Below are 15,231 nucleotides of genomic sequence, written 5' to 3' on the forward strand. Positions count from 1 at the left end.
TAGATTAAATGATCTCAGGGTCATTGCATTCATCTCAAATATATGCCTGTAAATAAATGAGTAAAAATGAACATTTGGAAGTAAAACACATGCAGTTTGGCAAATTGATGAAGCCTGGAAACATAGCTCACAATGTAGGTTAGAAAAAGTAACACAGTTGTGATCAGAATCCAATAAGGTAAAAACATGGAAGTTCATTATAATATAACAGTTTATGGAAAATGAGACTAAAGTTGAGAAGGAATAAGGACAATGCAATTTGATAATTTAAAACATACTGGACATAGTTCTATTTATGAAAGCAGAGAACTGGTCAATGGAGACTATAAATAATGCTTTAATAAAAATTTATTTATTTTATGTAATTATATTCACTAGACTTTGCAGCATTTAAACCATTCACTTTTCAGGAATGTGTACATTGCACCACCAGTTTACCAATACGGATAAAATTAACTTATCAATGGTTCTGCTATTTCTACCAATATAGTCTTGTACATTTATATGATAACAGCAAGAGTTCATCTGCAACAATGGTGTATATTTACACCATATGTGCATTTCAGACTCCACCCTTCCAAAATTAATAACTCCCGTACTTAATAATATATGGTTAGCAAATTATGAAGAAGTAGAATAATAGCTTAAACATAGAACAGAGATACTGCTTGGCATAGCTACAAAGAGACACCCTAATGACAAATAAGAATTTTCACAGGTCAAATGTAATTAGAGATGTAAAAGAGGAATTTTTAGAAGAAGTTCCATCAGTAGCATCTGCTTAATTAGTTCTCCTAGAAACTTTTATATTTTATTTCTATAAAAATACATTTTTTAAAAAATTACGTTTTGTTTGTATGTAGCGTTAGAAAACAATTGTGTTATGAAAAATGCAATGTTTAAGAATTAATTTAATGTTTAAAAACCACTTATGAGTGAGTACATATGATACTTGTCTTTATGTGTCTGGGTTACCTTACTCAAAATGTCTTTTAGCTCCATCCAGTTTCATGCAAAATTCAAGATGTCGTTAATACAAAAACCAGCCCACAAATCACAATCCCAAAAAACATAGACAACAATGAGGACACTAAGAGAGACATACATGATCTAATCTACATGGGAAGTAAAAAAAGACAAGATCTCCTGAGTAAATTGGGAGTTGGGGACCTTGGGGGAAAGGTTGAAGGGGAAGAAGAGGCAGGGAGGGGAATGGAGAAAAATGTAGAACTCAATAAAAAAAAATTTAAAAAGAATTAAATTAATGTTGGTATGCTGACATACACTTTTAATCCCAGCAATTGGTAGAATTAGATTGGTTTCAGTGAGTTCAAGACCTTATAAGTCTACATAATGAATTCCAGGTCTACATAGTAAGAACAGAATTTTAAAAATTACCTTAACATTAATATAAATTATTATAATTTCATACAGGCTCTAAAACTACAGCAAAACCCTGTCTCGAAAAAAAAAAGAAGAATTGTTTAACTCATTTTACATGGTAGCAACCATTCCCCATTCCTCCTGTCCTACTTCCCCAACCACATCCACTCTTCTGAAAAGGTAAGGCCTCCCATGGGGAAATCAACAAAGCCTGGCACATCAAATTGAGGTAGGACCAAGCTTCCCCTCGCCCCGTCACATACAAAAAGGCTGAGCAAAGCATCCCACCATAGGGAATGTGGTCCAAACTACTAGATCCTGCACCAGGGATAGATCCTGGTCCCACGCCTGGGCGCCCCACAAACAGGTCAAACCATCTGTCACCCAAATGCAGAAGGCTAGTTCAGTTCCATACAGGCTCTCCAGCTTTCTGTCTAGAGTCCATGAGCTTCCACTAGCATGGGTCAGTTGTTTCTGTGGGCCTTTCCATCATGATCTTGACCCCTTCTCTACTAATATGACCGCTCTGTCCTTTCCTTTACTGAACTCCTGGAGCCTGGCCCTGTGTTAGGCCGTAGATCTCAGCCTCTCCTTCTATCAGTTACCAGATGAAGGTTCTATGATGAGAAAATTGGTTAGTCACAAATATGATTATAGGAGACCAGTTCAAATACCTTCTCCACAATTGCTGTGAGTCTTAGTTAGGGTAATCCAAGTATCAGGTTTCTTCCTAAGCCTATAATGGCTTATCAAGATATCTCTTTTCTTGATCTCCCTCTCTGTTCCTACCCCAACTCAACTATCCAGTTCCCTTATAATCTCATTTCTCATTCTCTCTCCTCTAACCCCCACCAACAAATTTACCCATATGATCTTATCTATTTCTTTTTTCTAGGGCAATCCATGTTTCCCTTTTAGGATCCTCCTTGTTAACAAGCTTCTCTGGGGTTATGGATTGTTTCCTGGTAATCCTTTGTTTTACATCTAATATCCACTGATCAGTGAAAATATATTTTGGTTGTGTTTCTTTGTATAGGTTGCCTTACTCAGAATATTTTTTTTTCTAATTCCATCCATTTGCCTGCTAGATTCCTGATGTCATTGTTTTTTAAAATTGGAGAGCTTGGGGGAATGAGATGGTTGAGATGGAGGAAGGGTGGATATGGGAGCAGGGAAGAAGGTATCTTAATTAAGAGAGCCATTTTAGGTTTGGCAAGAGACTTGGCTCTAGAGAGAATAACAGGTGTCCAAGGGGATGTCCCCAGCTAGACCCTTGGGCAGCAGAGGAGAGGGGGCCTGAACTGGCCTTTTCTGAAAGCCACACTGATGAATATCTTGCATATCACCATAGAGCCTTCATCTGGCGATGGGATGAAAATAGAGACAGAGACCCACATTGGAACACTGGATTTAGCTCTCAAGGTCCAGATAAGGAGCAGAAGGAGGGAGAACATGAGCAAGGAAGTCAGGACCACGAGGGGTGCGCCCACCCACTGAGACGGTGTGACTGATCTAATGGGAGCTCACCAAGGCCAGCTGGACTTGACTGATGGAGCATGAGATTAAACCAGACTCTCTGAACATGGCAGACAATGAGGACTGACTGAGAAGCCAAGGACAATGGCACTGGGTTTTGATCCTACTGCATGTACTGGCTTGGTGGGAGCCTAGTGTGTTTGGATGCGCATCTTCCCAGACCTGGATGAAGGGGGGAGGACCTTGGACTTCCCACAGGGCTGGGAACCCTGGCTGCTCTTTGGACTGGAGAAGGAGGGGGAGGGGGGAGAGGGAAGGAAATGGGAGGAGGCGGAATTTTTTAATAAATAAATAAATAAATAAATAAATAGTAAACAAAACAAAACAAAAAGACCTCAGAATGATATAATATTACCTAAGTCAATTTCCAAAACTCTAGAATTGACAGAGATATCTTGCTGCCTGGACAGTCACCCAAAGTTCTTCTGTACTGTTGGGGCATCCGTCTTCAGCCTACTGGCCCATAGTATACAGTAGACTTTCCCATGAAGCAGGGAATTTCAAAGACCGTTCTGCCTATATTGGCAGTTTGTCAGTCACTTTCTTGTGTATCCTGCAGAATGTCTGGCAGACTCTTTCATGAAACAAGAACACTGAAGTATCACCTCACCTTCAGGTAAGTACAGCAGTCATTTCTCTGTCGGTCCTTCATGTCCAGTTAGTTCATCAAGCAGTTCAGGCAAGAACAGTTTCTTGCACAAATGGCTAAACAACTCCATAAGGAGCCTCTTTGATGTCCATCTTCCCCCTTAAGATAGGATGATTATTGAAACATTTATCACATGTTTCTTGCTTGATATTGTTTATGCTAGTTGTAATTCTAATATTTATAGCTAATATTTGTTCGTATTGTAATAATTTTGTATTAGGCTTAGAACTCTCTTATTTAACAAAAGGGGAGGTACTGTAGGAATTCCTGTCACCAGTAGTCTTTAAGTTACCTGCCCACTTGGGCGTGGCCTCTTATGCTATATATGCCAACGTAAAGCATACATACAGCATCTCTTCTGGCAGCATAATTCAGATCTTGCTCCCCATTTGTGCAGAGGATTGTGATCTGTGAGTCTATCCCAAATAAATAACCCTCTATTATACTCAATTCTGAGTTAGTGTGAAATTTGATTTCTTTTAAGTGTCCATCTTTATAAGCTATTGACCAAACAGAATTGCAAATAATATAGCTTTATGTGATTATTATGGGTCAGGGTGGTTGGGAAAAAAAACTAGCAGCCTCCAAAAACACATGTTAGAGAATTTTCATTGCCACAATTAGTCACATTTACCTCCATTGCTTAATCATATAAACCAACTTTTTACAATGAGACAATCTTTTAATTCTCATAAAATTATTTCAGAAAAGGATTTACATTAATTTTCATCATTCATCTAGAATTACACTGAAATATATTAACATTTTGTAACAAAATTTATTTGTTCAGACCATTTTATAAGCTTAGCATTATCACAGAAAGTACTACTATTTTTTTCTATACCCTTAAACTGCATCCCCTGCCTTTAGCTTCAAGATAATTTTTCTCATTTTCTTCTATTAGTTTCTACTAGCTTCCTCAGCAGCCATTAGCTTAGGTTTACTGATGCCACCATGGTCCTTCCAACTCATCTTAAAGCTTTATCTATATTTTGGATTTTTTTCCAGAATATTGCTTGAAATCCAAGTCTGAAATAATACTCCAATTTTATTGTTTTATGATTAGTTCTCCCAAATCATAGTTGAATAAAACTCATTAATTTTGCTCATGGGTTCTGTAAGTTAGGAATTTTATGAGGAGCAAAGTAGGGATAACTATTTCTAAAGAACATTATGAGGCTAACATCTGGAATCTTTAAAGTTTCTTCATTCATTTGAATGGAGTTTGCAAGTCCACAGACATCATGACAGACAGTCTACAGTAAGCCATTTTTATGATGCTTTCATTGTTACTGTCCCAAATTCAATAATCTAAATGAACATTGTAATTTATTGATCTAGTCCACTGATGGAGATTCCCCTCTATATGCTGTGAATATCATTGATTAATAAAGAAACTGTCTTGTGCCTGCACAGAGAAGAATCAAGTTAGGTAGGGAAAACTAAACAGAATGCTGGGAGAAGGGAAAGGAGGCACAGTCAGAGAGAAGTCATGGAGCTGCCGCAGGAGACATACATGCCAGAACCTTGCTGGTAGGCCTTGAACCTCAGGGTAAAATATAAAATAACGGAAATGGGTTAAATTAAGATGCAAAAGGTAGCCAATAAGAATTTGGAGCTAATAAGCCAAGCAGTGATTTAATTAGTACAGTTTCTGTATGGTTATTTCTGGAGTCTGGGTGGCTAGGAAACAAACAAGCATCCTCTTACAACAACCTACAGATTTTCTAATGACATTTGATAGGGATATTAAAGCAGAAATAAAAAAAAATCTTCACAATATTAGACTTTCCTACCAGGAATACAATTGTCATTATATCTGTTCCTCTTTGTCTTCAAAAATATTTTATTATAGGTATCATATAAGGCTTTCCCCCCTTTAAAATTTTATGTATTTATTTTGTTTGTTTTTTTCTACACCAAGTATAGAGATAGTTACCATTCTTGTCACTCTTACTGGGCTTGAAAAACCTTTACTACAGTCAACAAACTTAGACTTCCCATATGCCCTTGAATCATGTCATGCTCTTTTATCAAGAATGTTACCAGATTGCAAGAAAATATGACAACATAAAATTGATTATTCTTAATTGTTTTATTGAGAGTTGTGTATGAATCAATATATTTATTGACAAAACTTATCCATACTGATCACATCAAGAAGTCATCTCAGAACTTCCTTAATTATTCTAACTTTGAAGTTCTGCTCAAACTTTGATGCTACAATTGTTTTTTGCTTGATTGTTACAGCCACGATCAATGCAGGCAGAACAAATTTGGGTGATTTTTCTTTTCCTAGAGAAAAGAAAATAGTGAAATATCAAGATTATCTAGGTTCATTAATTCTTTGTGGGAGGACAGTATTTAAACTTTGTATTATTTACTTTAAGACTAGCATTTTAACTAAATTTAAATTTATCTCCTCAAATAATCACATCTTAACAAAATAAATGACAATATAAATGAGGCATAAGTATTATAGATATAATTTCATAGCAAAGGGGTCGAGGATTCTCTAATATTTTTGCTATTTTGTGTTTAAAATTTAAAAAATGCACTGACATTTTGTGACCAAGAAATGTGATGGTTTTTTTTTTTTTTTTTTTTTTTTTTTTTCAGTTAGGCTTGCAACCAAACCCAGGTCTTGAACATTCCTGGGTAACTATTGCACAGAATACTGAAGAAAATTGCTTCTACCATAAGTCAAATTATTTCACCTTCATATAAACTACAAACATTTATCCTCCTATTCTGGATATACCTAGGTAAACTGTTTTTCTCCTATTTTTCTTTTAAACCAAATAAATTTTAAACAAAGTCACATATAGATTAATTAAGAAGAAATTTGGGGCAGGAAGTAGAGAAGAAACCATGGGAGAGCAATGCTTACTGAAATACTTTCTGGCTTGTTCATTCCTCATGCTCTGCTAGCTTTTTTATAGCCCATCTACCTAGGCATAGTACTACACACAGTGGTCTGAGTCCACACACACTTCTTTTAGCAATTAATATCTCAGAGACAATTGTCACAGGTCAATCTGATGTGGATAATCGCCTAAATAAGAGACCATCATGTGATTTTGTAGGTGTCAGGTTGATAGTTGAAGATAGCTAGGATAACTTTTACGCTGATAAAAGACTAGAAAATTACATGATAGGAAATAGAAGTTATGAGATTAATATTTATTTACTCAGAGTATTAAAATTAAATATGAAATATTCCTTGAATTCCATTACAATATAGGGGTAGTTATATAAAAGCCAGGCTCTTGATCTTATAGCAGAATTGACCATTAACTTCTCTACGGATCAGAAATTAATTTCTAAAAATACCTCCTAATCATCAATTATAATCAGTAGATACCATTTTTTCTGCTGTTAGCATCATACTAGACACAGAATTTCCTGGAAAGAAATGTACTTGATGTCCTTCTCACAGCACCACAAAAATACAGGAAACTTTTCTATTTAAAATGTGTTGCAAGATAATGAATAAGTTTAAGTGATCTAAAAATACACTTCTTCTATTTAAGAACATATGGAATCATTCATGCTCATATTGTTTAAGGAAAAGACTATCAGTGTTAGAAAAGTAACACTGAAAACTAAAAATGCTAACTCATTAGATGCAAAGAGAATGGGACAAATGGGATGATTTAGACAAAGAAACAATGCTGGAAAATCTGTCCTTACAACAGAGTGAGGTAGGGTCAAATAATTATGATTGTAAAAAAAAAAATAAAATTGCTTTGACTTTTATCCAACTCTTGGTCAAAATTTAAACATATTTATAAACTATTGTGTTAATTTTAGAGTTTTAGTTTAGGTTATGATACACCTATTTATGATAGATTCTTGGGTTTCAATTTCTTACCAGAGAATAACAGATATAAGAAATTAGTTTCAATTTTAAGGTATCAATTTACCAACTCTTCCTTCCAAGTCAGTTGTTTTTGTTCTACTTTGTAATACTGAAAATAGATGATGAAAGCCCAAATGCTATTAGTTTATCTTTACAATTCTCAACTAGATTGACTCTGGCAACACTAACACATAAGTGGTCATTTTCTTTTATTTAATAACTAAAGCTAGTTGCTTTTGCATTAGCAACAAAACCAGCTCATGTGACAGCTCTATAGTCTCCCAGTAGAGAACCGTATCCAGATTCAGGATATAGCAATGTGAGGTAGTGACTCTGCCATATAATTGTTTCCTCTGGAATTTTACCTTATCCCTAGAAACATAAATATTATCTGCAGACCTCCGTCTTTGTTAAAAGTATTCATTTGAGATATTTTATGCTATTTAGCAGTAAGTACCTGTTTTATGTTTAAAGGATTCACATTAAATGTTGCCTATTTAAATTGGTGTCATATTTGCGAGTGTGTTGTGATAATAGTTGTTTAGAATCTTTTTTCTTTCATCTATTTCCCATTCAATAATCATTTAATTTGACCTCTATTATTTTCCTCAGCCAATTTACTAATGTTCTTTGAGACTCACATGTTGACTTGTGAAAAATTGTTCTGTAAATGTGTTAATTGGGCTAGGTCAGTACACTATCCATTATTCTCTGCATTTTTAATAGTTACATCCATCTGTTTTTGGTCTACATGTATGAATAAAGAAGCTTGTCTGATGATAGATGAGGGTTACACATATTTCTGGGCATATAGAATATGGCTTTAACTATACTGGTTTAAGGAACTGACGATATTAGGTTGGAAATATTGTAAGAAAAAAGATTAATATGTCTTATGGGAGATAGTATATCCTATATATGACAGGGAATTTGCACCCATCAAATCTCAATAATACAGTTACCTAAACAAGTAAAAAATGATACTACAAATGGACAATATTTTGTGGATGGGAAAAATCAAAAACAGTCCCTACCTTAAATGAGGAGTTACAGGTAATTAAGGAACCCTAAGAAAGATAATGATTAAGTTTGTTCTTTGTTCCAGGTAAAAAATCCTGTGATAGATATTCCAATCCCAAGTGGCCAGATTTAAACATATAAAAAATGAGCAACACTAAATTAACTCAGCAAATTGTATTCACATTTTTTTTTGAGATATGGTTTCTTTGTGTAGCTTTGGAACCTGTCCTGGAACTCAATTTGTAACCTAGGCTGTCCTCAAATTCACACAGATCTGTCCCTGAGTGCTGGGATTAAAAGCGTGTGCCACAACCACCAGTCAAAAAGTAAGGAATCATACTATTTTTTCTTTTTTTTATTAATTAATTTATTTAATTATTAAAGATTTCTGCCTCTTCCCCGCCACCACCTCCCATTCCCTCCCCCTCCCCCAATCAAGTCTTCCTCCCTCCTCAGCCCAAAGAGCAAGCAGGTTTCTCTGCCCTGTGGGAGGTCCAAGGACCACCCACCTCCATCCAGGTCTATTAAGGTGAGCATCCAAACTACCTGGGCTCCCACAAAGCCATTACGTGCAATAGGATCGTCCCCAGTTAGTTCATTGGGGCACCTGAGGATAGGGAACCTGAAATGAACCTATCCTATAATCATACTGATGAATATCTTGCATATCGCCATAGAACCTTCATCTAGCGATGGATGGAGATAGAGCCAGAGACCCACACTGGAGCACCGGACTGAGCTCCCAAGGTTATAATGAGGAGCAGAAGGAGAGAGAACATGAACAAGGAAGTCAAGACCATGAGGGGTGCACCCAACCACTGAGACAGTGGGGCCGATCTATTGGGAGCTCACCAAGGTCAGCTGGACTGCTACTGAAAAAACATGGGATAAAACCGGACTCTCGGAATGTGGCGGACAATGAGAGCTGACGAGAGGCCAAGGAGAATGGCACAGGAACTTTCAACTGGCGATAGATCGAGAGAGAGACAGAGACCCAAATTGGAGCAACGGTCTGAGCTCTTAAGGTCCAAATGAGGAGCAGAAGGAGGGAGAACATGAGCAAGGAAATCAGGACCACGAGGCGTGCACCCACCCACTGTGACAGTGGAACTGATCTATTGGGAGCTCTTCAAGGCCAGCTGGACTGGGACTGAATAAGCATGGGTTGAAACTGGACTCTCTGAACATGGCGGACAATGAAGGCTGATGAGAAGCCAAGGACAATGGCACTAGGTTTCGATCCTAATACATGAACTGGCTTTGTGGGAGCTTAGCCTGTTTTGATGCTCACCTTCCTGGGCCTGGATGGAAGTGGGAGGACCTTGGTCTTCCTGTAGGGCAGGGAATTTGGACTGCTCTTCAGTATCGAGAGGGAGGGGGAATGGACTGGGGGGAGGAGAAGAGGAGTGGGGATAGGGGAGGGGAGTGGGGGGAGGGGGCAATGTGTGGGAGGAGGGGAGGGAAATGGGAAACGGGGAGCAGTTGGAAATTTTAATTAAAAAAGAATAAAAAAAAAAAGAACCCATTGCCATTGTTCTTCAGTTCTCAGTAGTCCTCATTGTCCATTATGTTCAGCAAGACGGGTTTTGTCCCATGCTTTTTCAGACCCTGGCCAGCTGGCCTTGGTGAGTTCCCAATAGAACATCCCCTTTGCCTCAGTGTGCGGGTGCACCCCTCGCGGTCCTGAGTTCCTTGCTCGTGCTCACTCTCCTTCTGCTCCTCCCAAAAAGAGGAACAGGGGATGTACTCACTCATATTTGGTTTCTAGCCATAAATAAAGGACATTGAGACTATAATTCGTGATTCTAGAGAAGCTAAATAAGGTGAACCCAAAGAAAAACATATAAGCATCCTCCTGAATATTAACCTTCATCAGGCGATGAAAGAAGACAGAGACAGAGACCAACATTGGAGCACTGGACTGAAGTCTCACGATCCATACTATTTTTTCTTAAGATTGATTTATTTATTATGCATACAGTGTTCTGCCTGCATGTATGCCTGCACACCAGAAGAGGGCACCAGATCTTATTATATATGATTGTGAGCTACCTTGTTGCTGGGAACTGAATTCAGGTCCTTTGGAAAAGCAGATACTGCTCTTAACCTTTGAGCCTTCTCTTCAACACCATGTATTCATAAACTTATATTGTAAAATATTATTGCTATTTAATTATTGTTGCTTGATACATATATGCGTATATAATGCGTATTTGTACTATAAGTATCAAGCAACAATAATTAAAGAATAAGAGTCCAAAAATTTGAGGAGTTGGGAGGTCATATAGGAAGGGAGGAGGAAGGGGGTGATGTAAATACAGTAATCATATATACATATATGTGGGAATAAAATTCTTAATAACAAATGAAATAAAAAGACTACCTCATTCATCTTGTTTAATGTGCACACATACACACATATATATGTGTTATGTATTTGTGTGTATATATCACAGGAAACTTATTTTCTTTCTTGTATATTAAGGCAACTTATACTTTCTTGTATGTCCTTGATTTTTCTTCAATGTTGCTTTAATAGACAAAACAATTTTGATGGGTATTTATTGAGTTAGATAAAAGGATAAACATCTACTTACCAGAATATGCTATATTTATCATCACAATTTACTATTTCTGCACTTATGAAAGCTTCTTATATATTATATTTTAAGTTGTTACTGTAAACTCCATCAACGTTCCATTTATAAAACACTAGCAGCTTCTATTATCAATCTACATTGTACATTTCCAGATAGTAATATCTTCTCCAATTGTCTTCTGTTTGCAGTCATTTCCTGCCATGATCCAAAGGTTTGACATTTTTATCTAAATGATTTCATTTCCTGCCAATTTCTTCTTTTTCACCTTTTAAAACATTTTATATCAATGAATATTTTGTCTACTACATGTCTATGCCCACGTGAATGCAATGGTCACAGAGATTAGATGATAATTTAGATTCCTTAATACTGAAATTACAAACAGTTATGAACAGCTGTGTTGGTGGAAATTGAGCCAGGGCTCTGTTTAATAAGAACAGTCAATCCTCCTAAACCTCTTAATCACTGAACCTTGTCTCTAGCTTGCCTTCCTTTTTTTCTTTTTCTTTCTTTCTTTCTCTCTCTCTTTCTTTTTATCTTTTTCTTTTTCTTTTTTTTTTTTTTTTGAGTTATCACTTCCTGACATCCGCACTTCCGGGAGTGTAGTCCATAGTTTGTAGGGTTGTGAGCCAGATTTATGTACTTGTGCCCCTTTAAGGTTTACTTGCTAATTTAACAATGGTCATCATTTGAAGTTAAACTGATCTTTTGATACACATTTTTTTCTTGCTTGGTCTTAACAGATTTAATTTCAACAGGTTTTCTTTCTTTGACTTTTTTTCTATTGTACTAAGTTTGAAGTACTTAGGAGAAAGATAAAATATTCTCTTTGTAGCTGAGGGGAAAGAGTAGGGATGTAGGTTAGAGCACAGTGGGAAGTACTGTGTTTAGTTTGTATCAGGATTTAGATTTAAACCACATAATGAAGAGAATGTTGAGGTGTTAGGACATTTGTGACCCCAATAATTTTTATTATCATTAATTTGTGTCTCATTTTGAGACAAGGTCTTTCTGTACATCACATGCTGGATCCAAATCACTCTGCCTTGGAACTGGGATTGCAGTTATACACAAATATGCTGTGTTATTTTTATCCTATTGTGTTGTTTGTTATTTATTTTGTGAGGTAAATCTATTGTAATCAATTTTAGGGTGTTATAAGACACTCATTAAGATTACTGATCATTTTGATATTTTAGTAATCATTAGTAAATTATCATGTGTCTTTCAGTTTGTTGTGTGTGTCTTCTATTTTCACATGACTAAATTTCTATAGACTCAAATCTGCTATTTTCTCAATTTAAGGTTAACTGTGATTGGTAAAATCAATCTTTAATTTGGCATTTTGTTTATGTTTATATGGGTGCATGATTTGCAGTGATAGCTTAAATATGTATTTTGTTCTCAAAAGATTATTTTGATGCTCAATAATAATACTTATTCTCATAAAAAAATACTCTCATCTTAATTAGTATACTTGTCTGGAAAATCAAGTCAAATTTTGATATTTATATTACTGAATGACCAGATACATCACATTAGCACTTTATAGTTATTAAGAATCTGTCCCCATCACATCCTCCTACTGCAGCTGTTCAGAAATATACTTAGAAATGTATATTTACATGCATATATGTGCAAATAACAATGAATAATAACAAAACAAACTATAAATTTGAAGAACATCAAAAAGAGTATGAAGGAGGATTTGGGGTGGGGATATTTGATTATAATTTCAAAAGGTACGTAATTTCTTAAAATACAGTGGATTTATCAACCTGAACACCATTCACCTATATATTTGCAAGATTTTCAAGAATACATATTAATAATTTTATATATTTTCTATCTTTATTTCAATCAATATAAAATTGTATATTTCACTGAACTCCATATATGATTTCATTGCTACAAGTAAGCATCTTTGGCATTCCACTCTTATTTATTATTATGAATCAATAGCATCAACTAGTATATAACAACTAAAAATTTCACGAAGAAATCAAGTCAGTTTTATGTCAAAGTAAATGATTAAAGAGAGAACAGGAAAAACACTATAGTAAAATATTTGTTTCCTCTTTCTTGCATCAGGTGTGAAGAATGTTATAAACATTCAATACACAAGTTAAATTTGGGATAAATGTCAGATAAGTAATAGAATGAACTATTTTGAAGTACCGTAGACAGTAGATATGCAGAATTTTAAAAGACCCAACATTATATTTTTAGTGACTCTGTTATGGCACAAACTTTGCAGCATGTGATCAAACTCTCTTTGTTTCACTGCAGATGGAATTTGTTTTTTCCAGGTAGTATGGTATTATACACAACATTTTAAATATGCTTTCAGTTTTGCTATAGACATAAATGTCATCACCCAAAGTTTCATAACATAATGTCACTGTGTACCCTTGGGTGTATTTCTTTACTAAAATTTATTTCTTTGATTGTTCCAACAGAGTGGAACCCTGTATGTTTTACTAAGGTTCATCTATCACAAAACAATTTACAGTGTCTTACATAAACCTGATACCCAGGGTAAAATGTATTTATGTTTTCCTTGACACAGAGGGAACAACTTAGGTATTGCCATATCCCTAAGGCCTTGTTCTTCAGACTTGCTCCTTTTAAAGGAAATGCATGTAGGTCAGTCACCTAAAAGAAAGTATGATTGAATAGTTCTGAGAAACAGTGAAATATAGCCTGACCAACACTCCACCTTAAGGGAAGTTAACGGACAATGAAGGCTGATGAGAAGCCAAGGACAATGGCACTAGGTTTCGATCCTAATACATGAACTGGCTTTGTGGGAGCTTAGCCTGTTTGGATGCTCACCTTCCTGGGCCTGGATGGAAGTGGGAGGACCTTGGTCTTCCTGTAGGGCAGGGAATTTGGTCTGCTCTTCAGTATCGAGAGGGAGGGGAAATGGACTGGGGGGAGGAGAAGAGGAGTGGGGATGGGGGAGGGGAGTGGGGGGAGGGGGCAATGTGTGGGAGGAGGGGAGGGAAATGGGAAACGGGGAGCAGTTGGAAATTTTAATTAAAAAAGAATAAAAAAAATGGAAAAAAAATAAAAAATAAAAATAAAACCTGTCAGCAAAAAAAAAAAAAAGGTATTGGAGTTTAAATGTCTACAGCTTATTTTATTTAGAATTGTTAAAGAGTAATAGAAGAATTAACTTTAAAAATAAAAAAAATATGTTATTACCTGTCACTTGTGTCAATGAAACTTCTTTCTCTTCAGAGAGAGTCAAAACAGTTTTTGTATGCACATGACATATTTAAATGTACTCTATTATATACTTTTCATATGCTGAGTCTTTAGCATGAATAAGCATAAGAAGACTTCTGGCTTCTTTAATTTTTTATACCAGTAAAACAGTGTTAAAATCAAATCAGAATGATATTATTGTACAGTATAGAGGGATTTTTTTTTTAATAGTAACTCCCACCCTACCTCTTTTCTGGATACCATAAAGATGCTGTTACCCCCAGACAGCAGGAATTTAATTTTGAGAACACAATGCCTCCATTCCCAAGAAAGGTTGTTCTACAACTCTATTTTGTAAAGATGAATAAAAATGTGGTATATATACAAATAAAACATTTCTTATCCATAAGAAAATAAAATAATGAAAAATTTAAGAAAAATGAATAGAACAATACAATATTAAGTAAGGAAGCACTGTATCACTAAATGCAAATGCAGACACTAATTATTATATTTATGTGGCCAGATATTAGTAAATTAGAAATGGACCTATAAAAAAGGGGAGATGCTTTAATGAGGGGGTACTTTAGGGAAAATTGGAAAAAACTTGATTGGAAAGCAGAAGGAATAAAAGTAGGCACAGTTTAGAGAGCAGAGGATGAGAGAAGAAACTGAAAGAATCAATAATAAAAAATTTATACCTGTATGTTATAAAAAGTAAATAAAATAGCAAGGTAAAATATTGACATATGGAAGACACATTTTGATAAATCTACATCATCATGGTGAATAAATACATTTTAATTATATCATGTGATAGAAAACATTTATGTCCAGTGTACTTGTCCATATATTTTTCTCTTGCATAGATGGAAAAATAGCTATATTAATTCATTACAACCTTTCTCAAATCAAATAATACCACTGTAATTTTATTAGCATGTCAAAGAGGTAAAAATTTTAAAAATTAT

The sequence above is a fragment of the Chionomys nivalis genome, chromosome 2 (assembly GCF_950005125.1).
Source record: "Chionomys nivalis chromosome 2, mChiNiv1.1, whole genome shotgun sequence".
NCBI classification, from domain to species: Eukaryota; Metazoa; Chordata; class Mammalia; order Rodentia; family Cricetidae; genus Chionomys; species Chionomys nivalis.